The 23575-nt window shown below is 37.1% G+C and overlaps 1 protein-coding gene across 2 annotated transcripts in view; it reads left to right on the top strand.

Annotated features, from left to right (window-relative positions):
- LOC105218825 (TBC1 domain family member 31) overlaps nt 1-23575 on the top strand; it is a 192105-nt gene that overhangs the window by 27189 nt on the left and 141341 nt on the right. Inside the window, exon 8 of one of the 2 annotated variants that reach the window (XR_008471878.1) lies at nt 10054-10322. The gene's annotated coding sequence lies outside the window, so the exon portion shown is untranslated. Of the gene's footprint in view, nt 1-10053; nt 10374-23575 lie in introns of those variants that run through there. The other variant, XM_029044608.2, reaches the window with a different exon arrangement.

The raw sequence follows: 23575 nt of genomic DNA on the forward strand, positions 1-23575 counted from the left end.
TCGTATTATCCATCTCTAAAGTCACTTACGATGACGGTACAATAAGTACTTAGTCTACTAAAGAACAATGAAAATTTCTGAAAAAATGCGTTATATTTCTCAATAGAACCTTCCTTTCGGTCGGTACTTGGCCTAGTAATATTCTAACTTGTATATGCCCTCTAATAATATGTGTTATGGTCCGTTTTTCTAAATCCGTGTTTGGTTGACGGTTCTGAAACGGCTAAGAATCCATCTCGGATTGAGCCTAAAAAGGTTCAAACCCTATTTTGACCACTTCAAGGTTGCTTCATTTGGACCAAATTGAGAAAACGCGGTCGACTGCTTTCTCATGCTTAATATTTCAAAAAATCTATGACCAATCCGATGCCAACTGTAACAGCGAACTCTGGACCTTATGTTATCTTTTGTGGTAGCCGTTTTGGTGCACCTAGGCGTGGCGAAACTATCTCAAACAAAAACCCTCTTGCAATTACTGTCCGGAAGAAGAATTGCTTTCCAGAATCGTTAAGAAGAATGAGCTGTATGTGGTATTCGACAGGATAGACATAGTCCAACGAATAAAAAGACAGCGGCTACGCTGGCTAGGCCATGTTGGTCGAATGGACGAAAGTGCCCCAGCTCTGAAAGTGTTCGATGCAGTACCCGCTGGTGGAAGCCGAGGAAGAGGGAGGTCTCCACTCCGATGGAAGGGCCAGGTAGAGAGGGATCTGGCTTCGCTTGGGATCTCCAACTGGCGGCGAACTGTCAAAAGGAGAAATGCGTGGCGCGCTGTTGTGGACTCGGCTATAACCGCGTAAGCGGTGTCTATGCCGGTCAAGAAAAAGAAGAAGATATCTTGTCACATTGCGGACGGAGTGCTCGAGTTGTCCCTCTAACTTATGGGTAGTGTAATGGATAAAAAAATTAGTTTCTTCTTAAGCTGGTAAAGCTCTTTGATTTTTACCCTCAATCAACCCTCGAAAGAGCTCATTATCTGGACCTTTCATTGATTATAGAAATAAGTGGGGTTCAGGGCTTACCAAAACTGTGAATCTTCGTTAATTTCTTTTTTCATAATTCAAAACCTCTTTAGGACAATCTTGAAACCGCTCGATGTGTTGTGGCCTCAGATCCCGAACGTACCAGTACTAAAAAATGAGAGAAAATCTGTTATCATATAGTTATTGTCTGTTGGCTGAACAAAGCTTGGACCTCTTTATGATGCAGCCGCAAGCCGTCATTGCCTAAACACGAGTATCATCACACTGCAAAAAGCCAATGCCCTTCCACAAATTATACAATACTGAACAATACAGTCAATGGAGATGCGAAACTGTGTCAAATACCCACTTAGAAGACATCGCACTAATTACATTGTTGAAATTCGGAAAAAATGTGATAAATGAAATGAAGTACCACCCGCAGCTTGAGAGAAGTACGTACATACAAAGCTCGTGTGTATTTCAATTGCTTTTTCAAAGCAGATGTCGGAGCTGTATAGCTTTGTCAACTCCAAATATTCCAAACAGCCTTGAACTCTTTTAATACCAAACCAATGTGTCACGTTCGTAATGAGTTTACTTTGGAAATTGTTTTTGAAAATTTATTTTAATTACAAAACTACCGAGTCAGCGGCGATTTCGTCCTCATCTTTCTTCTACTTTGCAGGCTTGAAAGCGCGTTTTTCATCATTCATTTTGTTGGTGTAAAGTGCGCTTTGGTCGTTACATTTTGACGCTGCGATTTCGTGATGTCATGACATCTAACGGCTGGCGTGACGTAGCGTCGATTAATCGAATTGGAGCAGAACGCAATGTGTTTTTATTTCTTTCTATATATGTATGTGGTATGTGTGTGTGTAAATAATGCAGATTTATTTTGTTTTACTTTTTTCGTGTTTTTCGAATTTTTATGCATTTTATTTGATTTTATTTCTGATTATGCAAGTGGCAAGTGCCACTTCGTGCTACCGATGCAGTTTACGAGCGTTGTGGCGTTTGGCGTCACGTTTGTTGCGTGATGAATAGGTGTCGATATTGTTATTGTTTAGTAAGTGATATATGCAACAATGCTGGCTTAAATTATGCTGCGTTACGCGATAAGTCAATTGTGGGACTCTATATGATTTCAATTTGATGAAATAAGCAAATAACTTTTGTAAAAATTTTATAGTAGTTTGAGATTCTAAATAGTTTCCCAAAAAATTATTAAAAATCGACTCTATGCATAACACTATATCTCTAATATCTCTGCTAGATGCATCTAGGGGTCTTGAGACTATATGAAGGTTCCAAAGTGGACTCTGTCTAAGAGTTTTATAAGATTTTTTTTCATAACAAAAATTTGCTCGGAAGTTTGCAGTTTTCTGCCGAAAAGAGACTATCATAACTAGGGTCACCTATCATGACTTAATAATACAATAATAATTCGACCCCTAAGCGTTAGAAGAAAATTTGTGTATCATTATTTAGAATCCCCGATGTCAACGTAGGGAACCGTAAGCAAAACTACTATACATTTTTGTCATCTCAATAATTCTGGAACTATCGAGGAGTTATTACAACCTAGAATGATGGACTGCACTGTAACTATTACTGACGCAATCACAATATCCTTGTGGACCAAGGTAAATCGCAAAGGATCTAGGAGATTCTTCGTCCTCAGTAAGATCAATCTTACTTTAGTCATATTGGTTCTAACTGACCATTAACCCATCATAATTTACGCGGTCCCCACAATTAGCAGGCATAGCAGGCAGTATACGCTTTCTCGATTTTTAATTTTTTTTTTGCATAAAGGAGAACAGCTAACTGAAAGTGGTATATGATTCCAGATATCTTGCCTGTAGATATGCAGATGAGTCCATTAATATTTTTCAGCTTTAAAACCCCAGTAGGAATCATGTACAGCCGCAGTTATAAACTTCAAACGATAGTGGTAGATAATGGGATTTTCACAGTGACTTCCGAGCTAGGGATATTTCATGGCTGCCGTACTCTTTGGAACCTCCTCTGCCTTAATGTGTACATATATTTTTTTAACACTTTAAAAAATTATAAGTCAGACATCAATTTCATAAAGGGTTTTTCAATAGGCCAGCTACAAAAGTAAGGTTTGCCATTTCATCTAGGAAAGATATACGATTCAACAACGAGAATTCAACAACTAAGAGCGCTACGTCCTACGTAGGAATTAGGATCAAGACTAACACGTTAAGGTGAATGGGAATCGGTATGATAACCGAATATTTTTGGCCCAAATTGGATGATATGGACTTGGACAATATGTGGTTCCAACAGGACGGCACCACAAGACACACACGAATGTCAGAATCGATTTACTGAAAACCAAGTTTGTTGAAAGTTTTATGTCAGGAAATGGCGCAGTCAATTGGTCGCCTCGGTCGTGCGATTTTATGCCGTTAGACTATTTCTACGTCAAGTCTATGGTCTATGCCAACAAGCAGGTGACGATTGTTGAACTTCGTACGAATATCGAACGTGAAATTGCAGCAATTGGGTTCAGCGTCTGGACTTATACAAACGTGCACGTAGTGCCCATGCAAAAGAAATCGAGTTCCATAGATAATGGCATCGAATGTACTTTCACAGGAATAAAGAATTTGTTCTATTAAAAAAAAAAAACTTTTGTTTTGATTTTGATAGCAGATTTTTTGGCTAAATTGTAATGAATGTTTTAAAATAAAAACAGCCTTCTTCTGATCTATTAAACGAGCCGCTCTAGCAGGTTCACTAGTTTTATCGTTTTGATATATTTTTCTTCACGATAATCTCGACCTTAATTGGTTTCTGGTTCGAATTATTCCAGTCGAGTTTGTTAGTTTGAGCAAGAGATAGACATGATTAAAATTTTAATTTTTAATTTTTTCCTTTTATAATTATTTTTAATTGAACTGTTGTTCCATATTTTACTGTAACAACATTAACTTGTGATGAATACCATTTCCTACAGGTCAGCTGGTCAATCTGCCGCACGCATAGGCCAATTAACGTAAATGACCGCATGTCAAGTCAACGTCATTTCGAATTATGCGTGACGACAACATAAACGCACAAGAGCAACAACAATACGTTAAAATTTACGCATTTAAAATAGGCAATAAAAACTATAACCTCTGACGAAAATACCAAAAATATTGTCATCGTGATGTGGGGCAAAACCTTTGCATTTTTTTGATCTCATTTATAAATTTTTGGTTTTTTGGTTTTAACCGTTTTTTTTTCTACGCAAACACACTTTATTAGCGCTCAACGTGAAGTTCAATGCCAATAATTTGAATGCTTGACGTTAATAACGGCACTGTGGTGCGGCGTGCGAGTGAGTGCATGTGGGTGCGTAAAAAACCGTTAGCCCGCTTTTCAGATTAGCTGTAATTTGTTATGCGTAAGCGCATATTTTTTTATAACTCGCAATTGACTTTGATTTTCGACCATTTGCGCATAACTTATTTACCGTTATTGCATTGATTTGTGCTTCGGGTTTCGCACCTTCGAACCCCTGGTACAGAGTGTATTCGTACTAAGTGCGTAGTTGTCTTTATGGTTTTATCATTCATTGCAGCTGTTGAGTCGTAGGTCAGTAAACAACCGTCAATGACAACAATGTAAATATATTTGTATGTATAAGGGGCCTACGCCGTTTAAAATTGGAGCATTGCGTCGAAATTGAAATTGAATTTGTATTCATTAATTGTGTTTGCTTTGAATATTAATGCGGCACATAAATCAAAGGCACATTAGAAATAATAAATTTTGCTAATTGGTTGTAAACGGATAATTTATGAACATAGTTGGTTATACATAGTTTATACGAGAGACCCTATACCAATAAAACCAGAAGGGATAGAGAGAGAGAGAGGCTGTAAACCATTGATCTGCAGTAAGAAAAATATTAGCGAGAGAGATTAACGTCAAAATATGCAGGCAAATAATAATCTAGTGTTAGAAAAGGGATAAGTGTGGACTTATAATAGTCACTACAATAGATTCTCATCAAAATACTTTGTTCTGCGTTTCTGCGACTTGAAGATCAGAGCTTGGTTCCGTAGCGTTGGCTAGAAGAAGAAGTGATATCTGGGTACATGATCTCTATTGCCCTAGACAACCTCTCCAGCTGAGTCAATTTAGGGAGGGAGCTTTCCGAACATTCTTACATTGAATGAGTTTTCACACAGAATCAGGATAAGATCAAGGGCAATAACAAGACCATATATCTCCTGAAAACCAATGAGCACTAACCTAAAGAAGTTTTGGCTTACACGAATGACTCCACTTTAAAGTTGTAAAAAAATCGTCTATCATCTGTTATGGATGAGTGTATTCAGGATAGGTTAGGTTGATCGCAACAGATACAACTCGGACAGCTGGACATGCTGGTCCTTTGTGATGCCGGTTCTTTATGATGTTGTTATGTATCAATCTATGGATCAAGAGGAACCTCACGTATCAAGGAAGCACTTTCGAGCCTTTCACAAATTTCCTAAGTCGACAGCTGGACATGCTGGTCTTTTGTGATGCCGGTTCTTTATGATGTTGTTATGTATCAACCTATGGATCAAGAGGAAACTCACGTATCAAGGAAGCACTTTCGAGCCTTTCACAAATTTCCTAAGTCGACAGCTGGACATGCTGGTCCTTTGTGATGCCGGTTCTTTATGATGTTGTTATGTATCAACCTATGGATCAAGAGGAAACTCACGTATCAAGGAAGCACTTTCGTGCCTTTCACAAATTTCCTAAGTCGACAGCTGGACATGCTGGTCCTTTGTGATGCCGGTTCTTTATGATGTTGTTATGTATCAATCTATGGATCAAGAGGAACCTCACGTATCAAGAAAGCACTTTCGAGCCTTTCACAAATTTCCTAAGTCGACAGCTGGACATGCTGGTCCTTTGTGATGCCGGTTCTTTATGATGTTGTTATGTATCAACCTATGGATCAAGAGGAAACTCACGTATCAAGGAAGCACTTTCGTGCCTTTCACAAATTTCCTAAGTCGACAGCTGGGCATGCTGGTCCTTTGTGATGCCGGTTCTTTATGATGTTGTTATGTATCAATCTATGGATCAAGAGGAACCTCACGTATCAAGGAAGCACTTTCGAGCCTTTCACAAATTTCCTAAGTCGACAGCTGGACATGCTGGTCCTTTGTGATGTCGTTCCTTTATGATGTTGTTATGTATCAATTAATGGATCAAGACTCACCTTACGTATCAAGGAAGCACTTTCGAGTCTTTCAAAATTTCTTAAGTCGGCTAATAACAATGACAGCCAGTTTGCCGAAGGTGTTCATACCGAGATGCTTCGATCTATCCCCGCGTGATACTAGTAACCTCTTTGCATGCCCAACAAACCCAACTTATCTAACAACCCTTTCCCTTTGGTCCGACCACTTCGATACAGCATGTTTCCTGGGTCTCTCGTTAGATGACCTCGACGACAACTAGACTCATGCTTTCCGATACAGCAGGGCTGGATAATCGTTACAACAACAACAACAACATTAGTTTGATGAACACTGGACATTGCAGGAGAAAGAGGAGAAGGAAGAGAAATCGTTGATCTCACTGCATGCGTGCCTATCTCCATTGATTGCGGCAAGACGGCTTGCTGAGGCAGAGTGCATTCAGACTATACATAATCTTAAAGAGACCTTTTGGAGTTAAAACAAGTCATGATTTTAAGGAGATAACACTCCAGTGTCAGCGGTGACGCCCTAATTTTTTGTGTTTAAAAAGCTGTGACCTTTTTTCAGTGTTACTTTGTTAAAGATGAACTTTGAAAGAGCAAACCAGAGTTTTAGAAGCCAATGTTATTGAAATGACATCATGATCCACACCCCAAACACAAGCACTGCAAAACTTTGTATGATAATTTGTATGATAATTTAAACATTAATTCCATAACTGTGCTGCAATGAAGAATAAAATATTATACAAAATCAAAATTATTTGGCGCAAATACCTAAAAATCCCCCAATCCATTAGAAGCTCGCAAAATTCCGCCATCACCACATTCAAATTAGACCATAAACTCCATTGACAAATTTTTATTGTTCAAATAATTGACCACATTTAGGCGTCACTTGCATTTACATACAACCAAAAATAACACAGCTTTGCCAAAACGGTTTCATGTTAACAGATAATCGCACAATGTTGCAAACCCAACAAATATCCGACACTTTGATGAACCAATTCGCAGCAGTTCACTTTAACTTTATTTACATTTGCGCATAAATAATGTGAATAAACAAAGCAATTTCGTTTAATTTAATACATTTGCAATAAAAACCGATTAAAATGCGCATTGTCAAAGCGCCAGCGTTGGGTGGAGGGGGATGCGGTGTGACGCCAGTGTAACGTGCTTCGCGCACGAATTTGCCGCAACAAATATTAATGAACATAAAATTTGAAAAATGCATACAACAACTAACAGTAATTTTTATTTACCTTTTATTAGTTTTTTTCTTTTATTTTTCTTTTTATTATTATTTTTAATTTTTTTTTATTTTTTATTTTTTTTTTTTATTTTATTGTTGTTTTTATGCGCCGCTTGTCGTGCGCTCGGCTTATGAGTTTCGTCAATTGCCTGAATTGAGCATTTGAATGCGTACCTTTTGTCCGTTTGTTTGCTAACGCTGCCCTACATACGAGCAAATTGAGCCAACGCCACTTGCAAGTCAATGCCTGGCTTCAATGCGAGTCCGCCAAATTACCGCCCACCAACAATTGCGGTTTGCCAACTGGCAAATTCGCTGGCTGCTTAACTGTTTGTGGGTGCTCTTGTGTGTATTTATGTATGTATGTATGTATGTATGTATGTATGTAAGGTGCGAATTTTGCTATTTCCAAACAGTGGAAGGTGTGAAAGTGCGAGATTTATGTATATGTATGCGGAAGCTGTCAGATTCTTTATCAATGATTTATCTTGTCAAGCTGACTTTGACAGGTTGGTTGCAAGGTTAGACATACTAAGAAACGCGCGAGTGAAGTCGTTAACCGCATTAATTGTACTCTTATTTCTGGTGTCTGCTTTTAATATTGAAGAAATTTCGTTTTGGTAAATGTAGATCGTCTGTTTGGAGAAGTTATTTTAGTATTGTGCCATACATTGATCCTGTCCCTGTTCACTTTTCATCGGTTCATTTGATCCTGTTATCTATTCATATATTTCCTAAAGACAATCTGAATATATTATTGTTTTCATGTTGATCTCTGAATTAGCGGTAATTTTAAACAGAACTATCAAAAACTAGTCACAAAAAATCTTTACAAACGAATATTCCGCCGTTTGGTGTGACAATTTTATTAATTTGATCCATCCGCAGTTTTATTATATGAATGAATATATGTTTTTTTGAGGTTCTCTGATTGTTGGCTATAAGTTTATCTAAATTAAGACCAAGCAATACAAAGCCTATTGAAGTGACCCTAAGAAATGCCATCTCTGCATTTATGTCATATACTTCTTATAAAATTTTGAATTTTTATTTCCTCTGCTATCTCCCTCAAGATCAATCATTAGACGTTTAATATCAAAACACTGCCCAAAAGGCGTGCAGGAGAGTAGCATCTCAGCACTATTTTTTCCACTGCCTAGAAGACGAAAACTGAGGTTCAAAAATCTCCGTATTCATATCTTCAGCAAATAGATAAGATTTGATATTAGCTGCCTCAACAAATTTGTGTTAAGCTCAAAGTGGTTCGTCGATTCATTATAGATCCATACTTAGAAGTTCATGGTATCACAATAGACCTATTCTCAGTTGGGATCGTTCGTGGTCTTTGATATCAAATAATTTAACTCCACTCAGATCCAGCCAGCCGAATTTTGAAATATCATATTTATATTTTCCGAAGATAGCGGGAAAATAGATAGGGTGTTTTCAGTCGGGATCTTCGCCTTAACCTTAGTTTCAGGCTTCCCGACCATTGCAGCGTTTTTAAAGCGGAAGTGGCTGTTATTAAAGCAGTGGCGGATTTATTGCTTCGGAACGCAGCAACTTTTAGAAAGGTGGCGTTCCACTCTGATAGTAGAGCCTTGAGTTCGCTGACTACGCGCTCAAGGGTGGTTAATGAATGCATATCTTCACTATCAGTGGCATCGTTCTACTTTTCGATTAGACTGGTCTGGATTCCTGGACACAGCGGGATCGCGAGAAATTATAAAGCTGATAAGCTTTCTGATCAGTCACCAGCACTTGCGCAGTCGCCAGATCCTTCTGGCCAAGGGTGAATCGCTGGAGACGATTGAGTTCTTCGCCCTAAGTAAAGTTCACCTTAGTTGTAAGGGTTCTAACAGGACATTGTCCCATCGAAACCCACACAGTAAGGATTAAAATCTTATCTATCGTATTCTAGCTGTAGAAACTGACTTGAGGAGGACGATGTGAACTCATCTTATCACTTTCTTTTGGAATGTCCCGTATTTCTGAGATTAAGAAAGAGAATTCCGCGAAGCAGCGGATATGGAAGTGAAAAATCTATGCAGATTTGTAGTGGATTTGTCGAATTGTAATACCTAATAAAAGAGGGGCGACGATTGCAGATAACTCGATTGCAGTGTCATCTGTCTAATATTTGAAAGCTCGACCTTCTCTGTAACAGTCACACATTCGACTCACTCGGCTACTAGATCTTTTGCTATATATTTCTTATGACATCCTCGAACCTTGTGGGCGTGGTTATTAGCGGATTCATGATTATTTCACTTACTACTTTTGACATCCTAATTTAAGACAAAAGATGATTTATTGGTTACCAGATCTGACTTAAAGTATTTATATGTACATTGAATACATATACAAGTATATACATATATCCATATAACCAAAAAGATAAAGATTATTCGAGCAACTGTGGCTAAAGGCTAACCTTGAATCGGCCTCATCTGCTGGCTGTAGCACACATAAACATCAGCTATCAACGGTAATTTTTCAAAACAAATACCGACCATCAATAACCACTTAAAATCATAAAACCAGCGCAATCATAAACATAAAGGTACTCATTATTAAAATATGTTTTTTTTTTTGCCGTCTCATTGCAGGTTTCAGCGGCGTTAAATGCAGTTTCTTCTTTCTTTCTCAATTTTTTTTTTCGTCTGCAACGCACAAGGTCCAATCAATAAAGCGATCGTAAATGCTATGTTATAAACGCTGATTACGTTGTGTTCATATAGACAGACATACTACGTAACAATAATGCTTCACCGCCCACAATGAACAACAACAAAAAGCAACGCTTTTGCAACAATGGCAGTTTAGTGGCGCTAGAATGGAACTTCGGCTCGGCGCAGCCTCATTTCTGGATCTTCAAGTAAGTGATAATTACCTTAAACAACTTAATAAGTTTCTCCCAAATCTAATTTGTTAACTCCCTTATGGCAATGTAACCTCACAATGTTTGTAATCAAGCATAGTGCTTTGAAGACCCTATTGATGAGCTTTCAAAGAGTAGTACAACAACAATTTGCCATTATTTGGCAATTTGTGTAAATGCCGTAATTGCGTTGTTATCTTTCAAATTTTTGTTGTATATTTCAAAAATCTATTTTAGTAGGACCTTCGGTCTTTTCAATTTTCTGAACGCTTCCATATTATTATTATTTTTTTTTTTGGCTTTTTACACCTTCACTAATTTAGTTTTTTGTGGTAATTTTTGTTGTTTTGGGGTTTTTTATTTTTTTTGTTGTTTTAAAACTTTATTACTTTAATGCCTGCCATTAGTTGGTTTCTTCGATTTTTCTTTCATTGGGTTTTTTTTTGTTCATTTGTTGATTTTGTTGTTGTGTGTTCAAAGCGCGTTGTTTTGAATAGACAAAACCATCAGCAGACTATTAACCATTTTAACAACAATTTGTTAGACATTTTTCGAAATTTCGTTCATGCAGAGATTTTGTGCGGGCGTTGAGGCGCTCAGCTGATCATTGAACCGCAGGCAATGAAGTGGTTAGCAATCGATTAAATCAATGTCATTGATTCGTTATCGCAATTACACTGTGTACTCTGTACAGTGGGTTAAATGAGGTCACTAGTAAGTGGTAAAAATAAGAGTAAAACGAAGTCAATTTCGTATTGAAGATATTAAAAATTAGAGAGTTTACTTTTTTTTTTAATTTTTGCACATTTGAAGTCAGTACTTCGACAACTCTATCAAACTAAAAGTAACGCTATGAACCTTCCTTCGTATAATTATTAAATAAAAAAAAAGTAGAAATACTTTTCTTCACTGACATTGTCTACAAACCGGATATATTTAAGGTTAAGTAGGTATTTTGTTCTCTAGGAAGAGTCTGAGCAAAGTATTATTCTTTGTTTCAACGAAATGTTAAGTGTTTTATTCGAAAGCATTATTTGAGATAATGCTTATATCAGTCTCTAGAAAGTATTAATATTCTTCTTCTTCTTAACTGACGTAGACACCGCTTACGCGGTTATAACCGAGTCCACAACAGCGCGCCACGTATCCCTCCTTCTGGCAGTTTGGCGCCAATTGGTTATACCAAGCGAAGCCAGGTCCCTCACCACCTGGTCCTTCCATCGGAGTGGAGGTCTCCCTCTTCCTCGGCTTCCACCAGCGGGTACTGCATCGCATACTTTCAGAGCTGGAGCACTTTCATCCATTCGAACAACATGACCTAGCCAGCGCAGTCGCTGTCTTTTTATTCGCTAGACTATGTCTATGTAGTCGAATAACACATACAGCTCATCGTTCCATCGTCTGCGGTATTCGCCGTTGCCAATGTTTAAGGGACCATAAATCTTCCGCAAAACCTTTCTCTCGAAAACTCCTAGTGCCGTCTCATCGGATGTTGACATCGTCCACGCTTCTGCACCGTAAAGTAGGACGGGAATGATGAGAGACTTGTAGAGAGGACCTTACTTTTCAATTGCCTAGTAGCACCTGTTGGCAAGAGAGATTCTGCGTTGGATTTCCAGGCTGACATTGTTATTGCTGTTAATGCTGGTTCCCAGGTAGACGAAATTATCTACAACTTCAAAGTTATGACTGTCAACAGTGACGTGGGAGCCAAGACGCGAAATCGCCAATCCCAAAACTGTTTGAAAATTAAAAAAAAATAGATTTTAATGTTATTTTATATTTCGAATTTATTTAGTTTTTTATTTATTTAATAACTACTACTATTTTTTATTTATTTAATAACTACTACTATTTTCTTAAGTCTTTACAAATGATTTCAATTACTCAAAAAAATTTACAATTTTTTTTAACAATTAATTAGGCATAGATGCCACCTATTTGTGTTATGAATTTTGAAGTTTAAAAACGCTAAATATTACAACAACTAATGAACCGAGAACCTAAGGTACACAGTAAACCTAACCTAACCTAAAAATCTTTCAATTAAATTTTCGCCTCCACACTACTGAAAACGTCTTCGCTTAAACTGTGATGAGCAGGTGTCATCATCATCATCATCCATGGAAATTGTTGCATGATTTCTTACCAGACCACGTTCCTGCTTGTTCAACTGTTCAAAGTTGATTGGTGCTGGTGTTTGGAAATCGTCCGCAATACCTACGCGCTTAAAAGACGATTCGAAATCAGCTGGGCTATCCTCGCTGTCGCAATCCATCATATCATAGAATTCCAAACGTTTTCTTGCCGCACCATGTCGATATTTTTCCTGGGTCTTATTTGCGTCGAATGTGCATAGAACTTCTTGTAATTGTCTGAAAGTCGTGTCCTCTTCATAGCTGTACATTTCGTGATGTTTGTTGGCGGTCATCATAAGTTCCAAATTGGTTAATCGGTTTGTGAGACTCATTGTTTTGTTTCAAGAAATTTTTAGTTAAAAACTTTGACTTGGTTTGTGGTCTATTTTTTTGCCGTAGAATGCGTACGATTTCTCGTTGTGGTTCTCACCTCTATGTTGGTTGAACTGTGTCTGTGATCTCGAGCAAAGTTTCAGCCTTTTTATACTAAAAGTCCTGCAACCAGGTAAAACGGATATTTTGTTCTATGAATGACTTTCGGTTACCTGTCTTAGATTGTCTATATATTTGTTTGTATAATGTTAGCTTTTCAAACACTAATACAGGTGTACTCTTACGCAACCCAAATACAAAATATACCTGTAAAAGACTCTTGTTCTTATAAGTTTGTATGTGTATGTGCTGTAGGTATAGGTGAGACTTAACCTTTGGACGTATATATGTACGTGTGTATGGGTGGGGAAATCATCATCTGTGGGAGCGTTTACCTTGAGTGATAAGGTTAAGATTGAGTGATAAGGTTCATCTAATGTAAATGCAGTTGCGGACGAAAAGTTCTTGAGAGGACCATAGATTTCGACAGTTCATGCACCAGATTTTAATCTGCATTAGGCGAAGGAACTGTTCGTAAGTGGTTTGCTAAATAAATCTCGTATATGTTATGTGATCAATAAAGTCGATGAGCCCAGTGAACATCCACAAGCTACTGTTAGGAAGGACTAAAACATCAAATAACCCACAAAATCATTTTCGATGGCTTTAAAATGTGATCTTTTGAGATAGCTGGCACTATAAAGGTATCCAAGGAACGTGTCGGAAATATCGTTCATAGAAACTTAGGTAGACCATAAATATATAATAAAACTGGTTAATACGGTCTACTCTCTTCAAACGACCGAACTGGCGACTTTAGCTGTTAAAGTGAGATCCAAGGCGACATCTTGTGCGAGGGTCAGCCTTTGAACATAACCTAACGACCGAAGGAACTCAAATTTGGTAGCAGTAGTTTAGAGACGATTATAATTATCGTAAAAGAAAAATTGTAGTAACGAAGCTGATATTTAAATTAAAATCAAAATATTAGTTTAAAATTTATTTATTAAGATAATACCCTTTCGTTATACCTTTGTTTTGCCTTCCGATGATTTACGATTGACTCAGTGTTGCTTCGAGCAGAATCAACTTAAAACAAAAAAACCAATAATCTAATTCACTTTATTAGTAAACAAAGATAAAGATGTATTCACTGAACAAGTAAAGGTATAAATAATGACTTGGAAACACCCATGTCCATAACAAACCATTCTGACAAAAGCAAAAAAACGTAAGTTCCAGGAAAAGTCAGTGTTTTGGTCGCCAGTTTGTGTATTTACAATAATAGCTATATGGTCGCATGATTACGCAGCATTTTTACCTGCAATGTAAACAAGGACTATAATTAAGAATCTACTAATATTAATGGTAGCGGTAGTCTAGTTTTTATACTCTCGCAACAAATGTTGCTCAAGAGAGTATTATAGTTTTGTTCACATAACGCTTGTTTGTAACACCCAAAACTAAACGAGTTAGATATAGGGTTATATATACCAAAGTGATCAGGGTGAAGAGTGGAGTTCAAATCCGAATGTCTGTCTGTCCGTCCGTCCGTCCGTCCGTCTGTGCAAGCTGTAACTTGAGTAAAAATTAAGATATCTTGATGAAACTTAGCACACTTATTTCTTGGCACCATAGGAAGGTTATTTTCGAAAATCAACAAAATCGGACCACTGCCACGCCCACAAAATGGCGAAAACCGAAAACACATAAAGTGCCATAACCAAGCCATAAATAAAGCTATAGAAATAAAATTTGGTGTGAAGGATCGCACTATGAAGGGGCATATTTGGATGTAATTTTTTTGGGGAAGTGGGCGTGGCCCGCCCCCTACTAAGTTTTTTGTACATATCTCGCAAACCAATAGAGCTATATAAACCAAACTTACTGCAGTCATTTTTTTAGGCGCTTCCTAATGCAGTCCAAAAATTAAAGAAATCGGATAATAACCACGCCCACCTCCCATACAAAAGTTAGGTTGAAAATTACTAAAAGTGGGTTAACTCATTAACGAAAAACGTCAGAAACACTAAATTTCACATAAGAAATGGCAGATGAAAGCTACACTCAGATTTTTTTACAAAATGAAAAATGGACGTGGCGTCGCCCACTTATGGGTCAAAAACCATATCTCAGGAACTACTCGACCGATTTCAATGAAACTTGGTTTGTAATAGTTTGCTTACATCCCAATGATATCTTGTAAAAATAGGCCAAATCGCTTCACAACCACGCCAACTTCCTATATACCAGTACTTTGAAGACAATCTGAATCGTTTACTTTACAATATATAAAGTAAGCACTAGTGAAGATATCGGTGCAGAACTTTGCACAAATACTATGTTAATAGTGTGGCAGCCCAATTCTAAAAATCGCCGAAATCGGACCATAGGTTTTTAAGGCCCCATATATCGAACATGAGGACCTCGGTGCTTCTAACCTAATATTCCCAAATCTAATTTGTTAACTCCCTTACGGCAATGTAACCTCACAATGTTTGTAATCAAGCATAGTGCTTTGAAGACCCTATTGATGAACTTTGGTGTAAATGCCGTAATTGCGTTGTTATGTTTCAAATTTTTGTTGTAAATTTCAAAAATCTATTTTAGTAGGACTTTCGGTTTTTTTTTTATATTTTGATGTTTTCGGCTTTTTACGCCTTCACCAATTTAGTTTTTTTGTAATTTTTGCGGTGTTTTTAGGTTTTTTGTCGTAGTTTTTGTGTTTTTATTTTATTTTTTTTTGTTGTTTTTGTTATTGTTTTTGTGTTTTTATTTTATTTTATTTTTTTTTGTTGTTTTAAAACTTTATTACTTTAATGCCTGCCATTAGTTGGTTTCTTCGATTTTTTTTTCATTGGGTTTTTTTTGTTCATTTGTTGATTTTGTTGTTGTGTGTTCAAAGCGCGTTGTTTTGAATAGACAAAACCATCAGCAGACTATTAACAATTTTAACAACAATTTGTTAGACATTTTTCGAAATTTCGTTCATGCAGAGATTTTGTGCGGGCGTTGAGGCGCTCAGCTGATCATTGAACCGCAGGCAATGAAGTGGTTAGCAATCGATTAAATCAATGTCATTGATTCGTTATCGCAATTACACTGTGTACTCTGTACAGTGGGTTAAATGAGGTCACTAGTAAGTGGTAAAAATAAGAGTAAAACGAAGTCAATTTCGTATTGAAGATATTAAAAATTAGAGAGTTTACTTTTTTTTTTAATTTTTGCACATTTGAAGTCAGTACTTCGACAACTCTATCAAACTAAAAGTAACGCTATGAACCTTCCTTCGTATAATTATTAAATAAAAAAAAGTAGAAATACTTTTCTTCACTGACATTGTCTACAAACCGGATATATTTAAGGTTAAGTAGGTATTTTGTTCTCTAGGAAGAGTCTGAGCAAAGTATTATTCTTTGTTTCAACGAAATGTTAAGTGTTTTATTCGAAAGCATTATTTGAGATAATGCTTATATCAGTCTCTAGAAAGTATTAATATTATTCTTCTTCTTAACTGACGTAGACACCGCTTACGCGGTTATAACCGAGTCCACAACAGCGCGCCACGTATCCCTCCTTCTGGCAGTTTGGCGCCAATTGGTTATACCAAGCGAAGCCAGGTCCCTCACCACCTGGTCCTTCCATCGGAGTGGAGGTCTCCCTCTTCCTCGGCTTCCACCAGCGGGTACTGCATCGCATACTTTCAGAGCTGGAGCACTTTCATCCATTCGAACAACATGACCTAGCCAGCGCAGTCGCTGTCTTTTTATTCGCTGAACTATGTCTATGTCGTCGAATAACTCATACAGCTCATCGTTCCATCGTCTGCGGTATTCGCAGTTGCCAATGTTTAAGGGACCATAAATCTTCCGCAAAACCTTTCTCTCGAAAACTCCTAGTGCCGTCTCATCGGATGTTGACATCGTCCACGCTTCTGCGCCGTAAAGTAGGACGGGAATGATGAGAGACTTGTAGAGAGGACCTTACTTTTCAATTGCCTAGTAGCACCTGTTGGCAAGAGAGATTCTGCGTTGGATTTCCAGGCTGACATTGTTATTGCTGTTAATGCTGGTTCCCAAGTAGACGAAATTATCTACAACTTCAAAGTTATGACTGTCAACAGTGACGTGGGAGCCAAGACGCGAAATCGCCAATCCCAAAACTTTTTGAAAATTAAAAAAAAATAGATTTTAATTTTATTTTATATTTCGAATTTATTTAGTTTTTTATTTATTTAATAACTACTACTATTTTTTATTTATTTAATAACTACTACTATTTTCTTAAGTCTTTACAAATGATTTCAATTACTCAAAAAATTTACAATTTTTTTTAACAATTAATTAGGCATAGATGCCATCTATTTGTGTTATGAATTTTGAAGTTTAAAAACGCTAAATATTACAATAACTAATGAACCGAGAACCTAAGGTACACAGTAAACTTAACCTAACCTAAAAATCATTCAATTAAATTTTCGCCTCCACACTACTGAAAACGTCTTCGCTTAAACTGTGCTGAGCAGGTGTCATCATCATCATCCATGGAAATTGTTGCACGATTTCTTACCAGACCACGTTCCTGTTTGTTCAACTGTTCAAAGTTGATTGGTGCTGGTGTTGGGAAATCGTCTGCAATACCGACGCGCTTAAAAGATGATTCGAAATCCGCTGAGCTCTCTTCGCTATCGCAATCCATCATATCATAGAATTCCAAACGTTTTCTTGCCGCACCATGTCGATATTTTTCCTGGGTCTTATTTGCGTCGAATGTGCATAGAACTTCTTGTAATTGTCTGAAAGTCGTGTCCTCTTCATAGCTGTACATTTCGTGATGTTTGTTGGCGGTCATCATAAGTTCCAAATTGGTTAATCGGTTTGTGAGACTCATTGTTTTGTTTCAAGAAATTTTTAGTTAAAAACTTTGACTTGGTTTGTGGTCTATTTTTTTGCCGTAGAATGCGTACGATTTCTCGTTGTGGTTCTCACCTCTATGTTGGTTGAACTGTGTCTGTGATCTCGAGCAAAGTTTCAGCCTTTTTATACTAAAAGTCCTGCAACCAGGTAAAACGGATATTTTGTTCTATGAATGACTTTCGGTTACCTGTCTTAGATTGTCTATATATTTGTTTGTATAATGTTAGCTTTTCAAACACTAATACAGGTGTACTCTTACGCAACCCAAATACAAAATATACCTGTAAAAGCCTCTTGTTCTTATAAGTTTGTATGCGTATGTGCTGTAGGTATAGGTGAGACTTAACCTTTGGACGTATATATGTACGTGTGTATGGGTGGGGAAATCATCATCTGTGGGAGCGTTTACCTTGAGTGATAAGGTTAAGATTGAGTGATAAGGTTCATCTAATGTAAATGCAGTTGCGGACGAAAAGTTCTTGAGAGGACCATAGATTTCGACAGTTCATGCACCAGATTTTAATCTGCATTAGGCGAAGGAACTGTTCGTAAGTGGTTTGCTAAATAAATCTCGTATATGTTATGTGATCAACAAAGTCGATGGGCCCAGTGAACATCCACAAGCTACTGTTAGGAAGGATTAAAACATCAAATAACCCACAAAATCATTTTCGATGGCTTTAAAATGTGATCTTTTGAGATAGCTGGCACTATAAAGGTATCCAAGGAACGTGTCGGAAATATCGTTCATAGAAACTTAGGTAGACCATAAATATATAATAAAACTGGTTAATACGGTCTACTCTCTTCAAACGACCGAACTGGCGACTTTAGCTGTTAAAGTGAGATCCAAGGCGACATCTTGTGCGAGGGTCAGCCTTTGAACATAACCTAACGACCGAAGGAACTCAAATTTGGTAGCAGTAGTTTAGAGACGATTATAATTATCGTAAAAGAAAAATTGTAGTAACGAAGCTGATATTTAAATTAAAATCAAAATATTAGTTTAAAATTTATTTATTAAGATAATACCCTTTCGTTATACCTTTGTTTTGCCTTCCGATGATTTACGATTGACTCAGTGTTGCTTCGAGCAGAATCAACTTAAAACAAAAAAACCAATAATCTAATTCACTTTATTAGTAAACAAAGATAAAGATGTATTCACTGAACAAGTAAAGGTATAAATAATGACTTGGAAACACCCATGTCCATAACAAACCATTCTGACAAAAGCAAAAAAACGTAAGTTCCAGGAAAAGTCAGTGTTTTGGTCGCCAGTTTGTGTATTTACAATAATAGCTATATGGTCGCATGATTACGCAGCATTTTTACCTGCAATGTAAACAAGGACTATAATTAAGAATCTACTAATATTAATGGTAGCGGTAGTCTAGTTTTTATACTCTCGCAACAAATGTTGCTCAAGAGAGTATTATAGTTTTGTTCACATAACGCTTGTTTGTAACACCCAAAACTAAACGAGTTAGATATAGGGTTATATATACCAAAGTGATCAGGGTGAAGAGTGGAGTTCAAATCCGAATGTCTGTCTGTCCGTCCGTCCGTCCGTCCGTCTGTGCAAGCTGTAACTTGAGTAAAAATTAAGATATCTTGATGAAACTTAGCACACTTATTTCTTGGCACCATAGGAAGGTTATTTTCGAAAATCAACAAAATCGGACCACTGCCACGCCCACAAAATGGCGAAAACCGAAAACACATAAAGTGCCATAACCAAGCCATAAATAAAGCTATAGAAATAAAATTTGGTGTGAAGGATCGCACTATGAAGGGGCATATTTGGATGTAATTTTTTTGGGGAAGTGGGCGTGGCCCGCCCCCTACTAAGTTTTTTGTACATATCTCGCAAACCAATAGAGCTATATAAACCAAACTTACTGCAGTCATTTTTTTAGGCGCTTCCTAATGCAGTCCAAAAATTAAAGAAATCGGATAATAACCACGCCCACCTCCCATAAAAAAGTTAGGTTGAAAATTACTAAAAGTGGGTTAACTCATTAACGAAAAACGTCAGAAACACTAAATTTCACATAAGAAATGGCAGATGAAAGCTACACTCAGATTTTTTTACAAAATGAAAAATGGACGTGGCGTCGCCCACTTATGGGTCAAAAACCATATCTCAGGAACTACTCGACCGATTTCAATGAAACTTGGTTTGTAATAGTTTGCTTACATCCCAATGATATCTTGTAAAAATAGGCCAAATCGCTTCACAACCACGCCAACTTCCTATATACCAGTACTTTGAAGACAATCTGAATCGTTTACTTTACAATATATAAAGTAAGCACTAGTGAAGATATCGGTGCAGAACTTTGCACAAATACTATGTTAATAGTGTGGCAGCCCAATTCTAAAAATCGCCGAAATCGGACCATAGGTTTTTAAGGCCCCATATATCGAACATGAGGACCTCGGTGCTTCTAACCTAATATTCCCAAATCTAATTTGTTAACTCCCTTACGGCAATGTAACCTCACAATGTTTGTAATCAAGCATAGTGCTTTGAAGACCCTATTGATGAACTTTGGTGTAAATGCCGTAATTGCGTTGTTATGTTTCAAATTTTTGTTGTAAATTTCAAAAATCTATTTTAGTAGGACTTTCGGTTTTTTTTTTATATTTTGATTTTTTCGGCTTTTTACGCCTTCACCAATTTAGTTTTTTTGTAATTTTTGCGGTGTTTTTAGGTTTTTTGTCGTAGTTTTTGTGTTTTTATTTTATTTTTTTTTGTTGTTTTTGTTATTGTTTTTGTGTTTTTATTTTATTTTATTTTTTTTTGTTGTTTTAAAACTTTATTACTTTAATGCCTGCCATTAGTTGGTTTCTTCGATTTTTTTTTCATTGGGTTTTTTTTGTTCATTTGTTGATTTTGTTGTTGTGTGTTCAAAGCGCGTTGTTTTGAATAGACAAAACCATCAGCAGACTATTAACAATTTTAACAACAATTTGTTAGACATTTTTCGAAATTTCGTTCATGCAGAGATTTTGTGCGGGCGTTGAGGCGCTCAGCTGATCATTGAACCGCAGGCAATGAAGTGGTTAGCAATCGATTAAATCAATGTCATTGATTCGTTATCGCAATTACACTGTGTACTCTGTACAGTGGGTTAAATGAGGTCACTAGTAAGTGGTAAAAATAAGAGTAAAACGAAGTCAATTTCGTATTGAAGATATTAAAAATTAGAGAGTTTACTTTTTTTTTTAATTTTTGCACATTTGAAGTCAGTACTTCGACAACTCTATCAAACTAAAAGTAACGCTATGAACCTTCCTTCGTATAATTATTAAATAAAAAAAAGTAGAAATACTTTTCTTCACTGACATTGTCTACAAACCGGATATATTTAAGGTTAAGTAGGTATTTTGTTCTCTAGGAAGAGTCTGAGCAAAGTATTATTCTTTGTTTCAACGAAATGTTAAGTGTTTTATTCGAAAGCATTATTTGAGATAATGCTTATATCAGTCTCTAGAAAGTATTAATATTATTCTTCTTCTTAACTGACGTAGACACCGCTTACGCGGTTATAACCGAGTCCACAACAGCGCGCCACGTATCCCTCCTTCTGGCAGTTTGGCGCCAATTGGTTATACCAAGCGAAGCCAGGTCCCTCACCACCTGGTCCTTCCATCGGAGTGGAGGTCTCCCTCTTCCTCGGCTTCCACCAGCGGGTACTGCATCGCATACTTTCAGAGCTGGAGCACTTTCATCCATTCGAACAACATGACCTAGCCAGCGCAGTCGCTGTCTTTTTATTCGCTGAACTATGTCTATGTCGTCGAATAACTCATACAGCTCATCGTTCCATCGTCTGCGGTATTCGCAGTTGCCAATGTTTAAGGGACCATAAATCTTCCGCAAAACCTTTCTCTCGAAAACTCCTAGTGCCGTCTCATCGGATGTTGACATCGTCCACGCTTCTGCGCCGTAAAGTAGGACGGGAATGATGAGAGACTTGTAGAGAGGACCTTACTTTTCAATTGCCTAGTAGCACCTGTTGGCAAGAGAGATTCTGCGTTGGATTTCCAGGCTGACATTGTTATTGCTGTTAATGCTGGTTCCCAAGTAGACGAAATTATCTACAACTTCAAAGTTATGACTGTCAACAGTGACGTGGGAGCCAAGACGCGAAATCGCCAATCCCAAAACTTTTTGAAAATTAAAAAAAAATAGATTTTAATTTTATTTTATATTTCGAATTTATTTAGTTTTTTATTTATTTAATAACTACTACTATTTTTTATTTATTTAATAACTACTACTATTTTCTTAAGTCTTTACAAATGATTTCAATTACTCAAAAAATTTACAATTTTTTTTAACAATTAATTAGGCATAGATGCCATCTATTTGTGTTATGAATTTTGAAGTTTAAAAACGCTAAATATTACAATAACTAATGAACCGAGAACCTAAGGTACACAGTAAACTTAACCTAACCTAAAAATCATTCAATTAAATTTTCGCCTCCACACTACTGAAAACGTCTTCGCTTAAACTGTGCTGAGCAGGTGTCATCATCATCATCCATGGAAATTGTTGCACGATTTCTTACCAGACCACGTTCCTGTTTGTTCAACTGTTCAAAGTTGATTGGTGCTGGTGTTGGGAAATCGTCTGCAATACCGACGCGCTTAAAAGATGATTCGAAATCCGCTGAGCTCTCTTCGCTATCGCAATCCATCATATCATAGAATTCCAAACGTTTTCTTGCCGCACCATGTCGATATTTTTCCTGGGTCTTATTTGCGTCGAATGTGCATAGAACTTCTTGTAATTGTCTGAAAGTCGTGTCCTCTTCATAGCTGTACATTTCGTGATGTTTGTTGGCGGTCATCATAAGTTCCAAATTGGTTAATCGGTTTGTGAGACTCATTGTTTTGTTTCAAGAAATTTTTAGTTAAAAACTTTGACTTGGTTTGTGGTCTATTTTTTTGCCGTAGAATGCGTACGATTTCTCGTTGTGGTTCTCACCTCTATGTTGGTTGAACTGTGTCTGTGATCTCGAGCAAAGTTTCAGCCTTTTTATACTAAAAGTCCTGCAACCAGGTAAAACGGATATTTTGTTCTATGAATGACTTTCGGTTACCTGTCTTAGATTGTCTATATATTTGTTTGTATAATGTTAGCTTTTCAAACACTAATACAGGTGTACTCTTACGCAACCCAAATACAAAATATACCTGTAAAAGCCTCTTGTTCTTATAAGTTTGTATGCGTATGTGCTGTAGGTATAGGTGAGACTTAACCTTTGGACGTATATATGTACGTGTGTATGGGTGGGGAAATCATCATCTGTGGGAGCGTTTACCTTGAGTGATAAGGTTAAGATTGAGTGATAAGGTTCATCTAATGTAAATGCAGTTGCGGACGAAAAGTTCTTGAGAGGACCATAGATTTCGACAGTTCATGCACCAGATTTTAATCTGCATTAGGCGAAGGAACTGTTCGTAAGTGGTTTGCTAAATAAATCTCGTATATGTTATGTGATCAATAAAGTCGATGAGCCCAGTGAACATCCACAAGCTACTGTTAGGAAGGACTAAAACATCAAATAACCCACAAAATCATTTTCGATGGCTTTAAAATGTGATCTTTTGAGATAGCTGGCACTATAAAGGTATCCAAGGAACGTGTCGGAAATATCGTTCATAGAAACTTAGGTAGACCATAAATATATAATAAAACTGGTTAATACGGTCTACTCTCTTCAAACGACCGAACTGGCGACTTTAGCTGTTAAAGTGAGATCCAAGGCGACATCTTGTGCGAGGGTCAGCCTTTGAACATAACCTA

Source organism: Zeugodacus cucurbitae, chromosome 6, assembly GCF_028554725.1.
Source record: "Zeugodacus cucurbitae isolate PBARC_wt_2022May chromosome 6, idZeuCucr1.2, whole genome shotgun sequence".
Lineage (NCBI taxonomy): Eukaryota > Metazoa > Arthropoda > Insecta > Diptera > Tephritidae > Zeugodacus > Zeugodacus cucurbitae.